Source organism: Mandrillus leucophaeus, unplaced genomic scaffold, assembly GCF_000951045.1.
Source record: "Mandrillus leucophaeus isolate KB7577 unplaced genomic scaffold, Mleu.le_1.0 Scaffold183, whole genome shotgun sequence".
NCBI lineage: Eukaryota > Metazoa > Chordata > Mammalia > Primates > Cercopithecidae > Mandrillus > Mandrillus leucophaeus.
In genome coordinates this window covers 2,413,014-2,420,133 of record NW_012101843.1, presented here as the reverse complement: position 1 = coordinate 2,420,133, position 7,120 = coordinate 2,413,014, and positions in this window count along the sequence as shown.

The following is a 7,120-nucleotide window of genomic DNA, read 5'->3' as shown; positions in this document are numbered from 1 at the left end:
TCTCAGCTGGAATGTTATCGGTGTATGGAAATGGCACTGATTTTTGTACATTGATTTTGTGTCCTGAAACTTGACTGAAGTCGTTTATCAGTTCCAGGAGCCACTACAGGCCTTCAAAAAGCTGAGGCCATGGTTTTCTAAAGACTGACACATAGCTCAGGTACTGATTTCTCAGTCACAGCAAAGGCTCCAGTTTCTCCACGACAGAAGAAGCTTTAGTCACTTCACTCCTGATAGCCACTTTATTGCCGCATCACAATAACTTTTGGGAAATGCTTTAATCTATTTTATTCAATCATTTACTATTTTCTCACTTGCCCCCCACTTTCTTGGCACCATCCTTTAATTCATGCTTTACTTCCATATGAAATGCTTCTCTTTCTCTTCTATATATATATGTATATAAATAAACCTTTCTAATTTTTTTTTTTTTTTTAAATAAACAGGGTCTTGAGGCCAGGCGTGATGGCTCACGCCTGTAATCCCAGTACTTTGGGAGGCTGAGGTGGGTGGATCACAAGGTCAGGAGATTGTGACCATCCTGGCCAACATGGTGAAACCCCATCTTTACTAAAAATACAAAAATCAGCCGGGCATGCTGGTGGGCGCCTGTAGTCCCGGCTACTTGGGAGGCTGAGGCACGAGAATCACTTGAACTCAGCACACAGAGGTTGCAGTGAGCCTTGGTAGTGCTGCTGCACTCTAGTCTGGCAACAGAGCAAGACTTCATCTCAAAAACAGAAACAAAAAACAAAAAACAAACAAAAAAACAAAAAAACAGGGTCTCAGTCTGTCACCTAGGCTGGGGAGCAGCAGCCTGATGAGAGCTCACTATACCCCCAAATTCCCAGGCTCAAGTGATCCTCCCTCCTTAGCCTCCAGAGTAGCTGGGACTACAGATATGCATCACCATGCTGGGTTTTTAATTTATTGTAGAGCTGGGGTCTGACTATCTTGCCCAGGCTGATCTTGAACTAGCCTCAAGCAATCTGCCCACCTCAGCCTCCTGAAGTGATGGGATTACAGATGTAAGCCACCATGTAGGGATATCTTTCCCAATCTTGAAGGACAAGTGTCAGGACTATTTTTTTTTTTTCCCAAGAAGCCCTTTATCCTTGCTCTTATACCAGAAGAAACTCATCTCTGCACACTTTAAAATTTCATACCTTTGGATCAGTCCCTTTTTTCTACCACATACTTTCTATCTCATGTTAGTTATTTGCATGCATTTCTCCTCTTTCCTATTAGACTATAAATCTCTTCACCACAAGATACATATGTATATTAGATTTGTAATATCAAAACACATCTATAGAGAGTAGGTGCTCAGTAAATATTTAAGTAAATTTGAGGAAAGTAGCAGGGGTCATAAGAATAAATGGTAACTAGCAGTATGACTGAAAGGATTGTTTTCAGCGCTTAGGATTGGCCCCCCATTAAGGCAGGCCTCAATATTTGCTTCATCTACTCTTTCTTTTAAAAGGTATATTTATATTTTCATTATGATTTGGATACCATATATAGCTTTTTGGATACCGTATTTTTCATTTGAGATAGTACTAGTATAGCATAGATTAGTAGTAGTTTAGCCAATATCCACTGCACATTTCTTCTTTATTAACAATTGTTTGGAGTGAAAAAATGCCTTGCTTGAAAAATTACCTAGGAGTGGCCAGGGGGTCCCATTCTGGCAAATAGATGGAGTGCAGTGGTGCGATCTTGGCTCACTGCAATTTCCGCCTCCCAGGGTCAAGCGATTCTCCTGCCTCAGCCTCCCAAGTAGCTGGGATTACAGGCATGCACCACCAAGCCTGGTTAATTTTGTATTTTTGGTAGAGACGGGGTTTCTCCATGTTGGTCACCCTGGGCTCAAACTCCTGATCTCAGGTGATCCACCTGCCTCAGCCTCCCAAAGTGCTGGGATTACAGGCATAAAACCACCACGCCTGGCCTATTTGCCTCTATGTTCTTGATATATGAAGTATATTTATAATTGCTGATTTTATATCCTCGTTTGGTAATTTCATCATTTCTATCATTTCACTGTTTATTTTCCTGGTAATGGGTCGTATTTTTGTGTCATTTGTCTGCCTAGTGATGTTTGATTAGATGACAGATACTATGAATTTTACACTGTTGATTGCTGAATTTTGTCGTGGTTATTTTAGTGTTGAGCTTTGTTCTCGTGTGTGATTACTTGGAATTAGTTGGTTTTTTTCAAGGCAAGGCTTGCTTTTGAGCTTTTTAAAGGAGGAGGGTTCAGAACAGCTTTTAGTCAAGGGCTAATGTGGCCCCATACTAAGATGATATCCTTCTGAAGACCCTACTGTATGTTTTCTATATTACAAGGCCTTTCTACCCTTTGCACACTATTCCCAGCCCTAGATGAGCCCTGGGGATTGTTTCACCAAAGCTTCCTGATGGTTCTTTCCCCACACGGTCTGGGTAATTATCTTAATGCATAGATTAGTACTTAGTGAAATACTCAAGGGGGCTTAATTTATACTGCTTTTTTTTTTTTTCTTGAGATGGAGTCTCACTTTGTTGCCCAGGCTGGAGTGCAGTGGCATGATCTTGGTTCACTGCAACCTCCACCTCCTGGGTTCAAGCGATTCTCATGCCTCAGCTCCCAAGTAGCTGGGATTACAGGCATGCACCACCATGCCCGCTAATTTTTGCATTTTCAGTAGAGACGGGGTTTCACCATGTTGGCCAGGCTGGTCTCGAACTCCTGACCTCAAGTCATCCACCTGCCTCGGCCTCCCAAAGTGCTGGGGGATTACAGACATGATTCACTGTGCCCAGCACTGATATCTTACTTTTGAAATCTCCATCCCTTTGAAGATTCTTCCTTATCCTTCCTCCTTCTTCCACAATGAGACCTCTGACTCCCCAAAACATCAAATGACATTTACTCCTTTGTTCAGTTCTATCATACACATAAAATGGTTTCAGAATTGCTATGCCTATTTATCACTGTGAAAAATAAACCTACTAAAAAGGTTCCAATATTTGTCATTCTTTTTTATTCCTCTTATAATAGAATAAAAATTTTTAGCCCCTGCTCCCAGCTTTAATAAATCTTTTGACAGCTGAATTTATGACATTTACAGTCCTGGTTAGCACTACAGTTGAGTTTTATATAACAAAAAACAGTTGAATTTTGGCCAGGTATGGTGGGTTATACTTGTATTCCAAACATTTTGGGAGACCAAGGCAGGAGGATAACTTGAGGCCAGGAGTTCAAGACCAGCCTGGGCAACATGGTAAGACCCCCAAGACCAGCCTGGGCAACATGGTAAGACCCTATCTCTAGAAAAAAGTTTAAAATTAACTGGATGCGGTAGCATGAGCCTGAAGTCCTAGCTACTTGGGAGTCTGAGGTGGGAGGATTGCTTGAGCCCTGGAGTTCAATGCTGCAGCGAGCCATGACTGCACCACTGCACTCCAGCCTGGACAACAGATCCAGACCCTGTCTCAGGGTAAATAAGTAACTAAATAACTAAATAAATACAATTGAATTTTAAGTTGCCATATTACATGATAATTTTTTAATGCATGCAATTTATATGCTTTCATAATTTGCTAAGGAAATTAACTCCTTACTTTCCTTTTTAAATTTTTTTTTACAATTTTTATTATCCTTCTAATATACAGAACAAAGTATATAAATTCAAACTATCGAGTTCTGGTGAAGAATAAGTTACGTTTTTAAAAATTATTCTTTCTTCATACACTAAAAACATAAACTATGGTGCCCTAGGAGTCATTTGGGCCGCTTTCCTCTCTGTTATGACTTATATTCAATCAGTCACAAAATCCTGCCAACTCTTTCCTTCTCAAATGTCTCTAGAATTCAATCCTCCACTCCTATGGCCACCCTCTAGGCAGGGCCCTTATCACACCAGGCTTGGTTTGGCACAACAGACTTGTACATACAGCATTTACTATCGTTTGCCAGGTGTTTCAAAAAGACTACTAATCAATCTCATGCAAGAACTATCTTTCCATCTTTGTATCACTGCAAATCTGAACAATGTTTTTTTGTGGCCAACGTCTACTTAAAATTTAATTTTAGGTTCGGGGGTACATGTGAGTTTGTTACATAGATGAACTTGTGTCATGGGGGTATGTTGTACAGATTATTTCATCACCCAGGTATTAAGCCCAGTACCCAATAGTTACCTTTTCTTCTCCTCTCCCTTTTCCCACCCTCAACCCCTAAGTAGACTCCAGTGTCTGTTGTTCCCGCCTTTGTGTTCATGAGTTCTCATTATGTAGCTCCCATTTATATGTGAGAACATGTGGTATCTGGTTTTCTGTTCCTGCCTTAATTTGCTAAGGATAATAGCCTCCAGCTCCATCCATGTTCCCACATAAGACATGATCTTGTTCTTTATGGCTCCATAGTATTCTATGCCATATATGTACTACATTTTCCTTATCCAGTCTGTCATTAATAGGCATTTAGGTTGATTCCATGTCTTTACTATTGTGAATCGTGCTGCAATAAACATTCACATGTGTCTTTAGGGTAGAATGATTTATATTTTCCTGGGTACATACCCAGTAATGGGATTGCTAGGCCAAATGGGAGTTCTGCCTTTAGCTCTTTGAGGAATCAGCATACTGTTTTCCACAATGGTTGAACTAATTTATCCTTCCACTGATAGTGTATTAAGTGTTCCCTTTTCTCCACAACCTCGCCATTATGTGTTTTTTTTTTTTCACTTTTTAATTTAATAATAGCCATTCTGACTGGTGTGAGATGGTATCTCATTGCGGTTTTGATTTGTATTTCTCTAATGGTCAGTGACATTGAGCTTTTTTTCGTATGATTCTTGGCTGCATATATATATTTTTTTGAGATGGAGTTTTGCTCTTGTTGCCCAGGCTGGAGTGTACTGGCGTGATCTCAGCTCACCACAACCTCCGCCTCCTGGGTTCAAGCAATTCTCCTGCTTCAGCCTCCCGTGTAGCAGGGATTACACGCACGTGCCACCACACCCGGCTAATTTTTTATTTTTAGTAGAGACAGGGTTTTGCCATGTTGGCCAGGCTCATCTCAAACTCCTGACCTCAGGTGATCTGCCCGCCTTGGCCTCCCAAAGTGTTGGGATTACAGGTGTGAGCCACCGCGCCTAGCTGTAATCTTTAATTAAACAAATATATTCAGTTGGCTAGACCATCTTCTCAATTCGGACTCTCATTCACATTTGAAAAAGGAAACCTGTCAACGCCCTAAATTGTTACTTAATAAAGGTAAATAGTCTTTTAAAAAAAATTAGTGGCCAGGCAGAGTGACTCACATGTGTAATCCCAGCACTTTGGGAGGCTGAGATTGCAGTGGGCCGAGATCACACCACTGCACTCTAGCCTGGGTCACAGAGAAAGACTGTCTCGAACATACAAAGTTACGAATTCGAAGATAAATGGTGTTTTCCATGACAATAAATTAGAATGTAGTTTTTTTCTTCTTTTTTTTTTGGTAGAGACGGGGTCTCGCCATGTTTCCCAGGCTGGTCTTGAACTCCTGGGCTCAAGCAATCCTCATGCCTTGGCCTCTCAAAGCATTGGGATTACAGCAGTGAGCCACAAAGTCTGGCCAGAATGCAGTATTTTGAGGTTAATGGCTCTACAGGATATCTTAAAGAAGTCTTCTGGCTGGGTTCAGTGGCTCACACCTGTAATCCCAATACTTTGGGAGGCTGAGGCAAGAGGATTGCTTGAAACAGGAGTTTGAAACCAGCCTGGGAAATAAAGTAAAACTCTATCTCTACAAAAAATTTAAAAATTATCCAGGCATGTTGACAAGTGCCTGTAGTCCCAGCCACTTGGGAGGTTGAGGTGGGATTGCTTGAGCCCAGGAGGTTGTGGCTGCAGTGAGTTATGATTGCACAACTGCACTTCAGTCTGGGTGACAGAGTAAGACCCTGTCTCTAAAAAAAAAATAAAATTAAAAAAAACCCAAAGGAGATTTCTTATAAATAATTCTTGAAAGTAATAATAAAGCAGACAGCAGGGCTTACAGAACAAGGAGTAGGATTTATATTCTTACAAAATTTTACTGTCCACATTGCATCAGTAATCAATAACTCCTTAATTCCCCAGTTTTATTAGCAATTGCTAGGTAGGAATCTGTAGCTGCTGCTCTTAGAATCTTCTTAATCAAAACTAATTTTAAAACGCTGATCTTAAAGGAATCAACAACTTACCTTTCTCCGCAATACTATTTTAAAGACTGCATGGATAATTGTGAGTTTACTATGTTATTCAAGCAATATAAATATTATATGAATTGAAAGCAAACTATGCCTGCAAAAACATTTAATAGCAGCCGGGCGCAGTGGCTCACGCCCGTAATCCCAGTACTTTGGGAGGCTGAGGCGGGCAGACCACCTGAGGTCAGTAGTTTGAGACCAGCCTGGCTAACATGGTGAAACCCCATCTCTACTAAAAATACAAAAATTAGCTGGACTTGGTGGCACACACCTATAATCCCAGCTACTCAGGGGGCTAAGCCAGGAGAATCGCTTGAACCCGTGAGGTGGAGGTTGCAGTGAGCCAAGATCGCACCACTGCACTCCAGCCTGGGTGACAGAGTGAGATTCCTCAAAAACAGCATCAACAACAACAAATAGTTTAAAAATACCATATATGCCTGAATATAAGTTATATTCCCCTCTAAAACTACCCCACTGAAAAGGGTATGGAACCTTAATCTTATTTTGAAGCCTTAAGCCACCATTATTCTAGGTAATGTCTTTGGGGAAGATACTAGTTTGAAATGACCTCAATTAATAGCAGTTTTGCATATATCTACACACAGATTTTTAAAATACATTTTTAAAAAAGCACATTATTTCAAACTTTGATAACAGGATGACATGCTTTGGAAAACACGGTCAGAGAGCTAAAGAAGTCTCTAACGATGACCAAGAGATTGATGTCAAAGACGGAGAGGACAAAATTATCCTACAAAACATATGCAAAAAGATTCTACAATGTTCTTATATAACATACAATTGACATTTATAATACTTCATCTATATCTCTAATGATTTATGTAATCTTACCAAAATATCGTTTTGGTGAAATCTTATTGGAAAAATGAGGCATA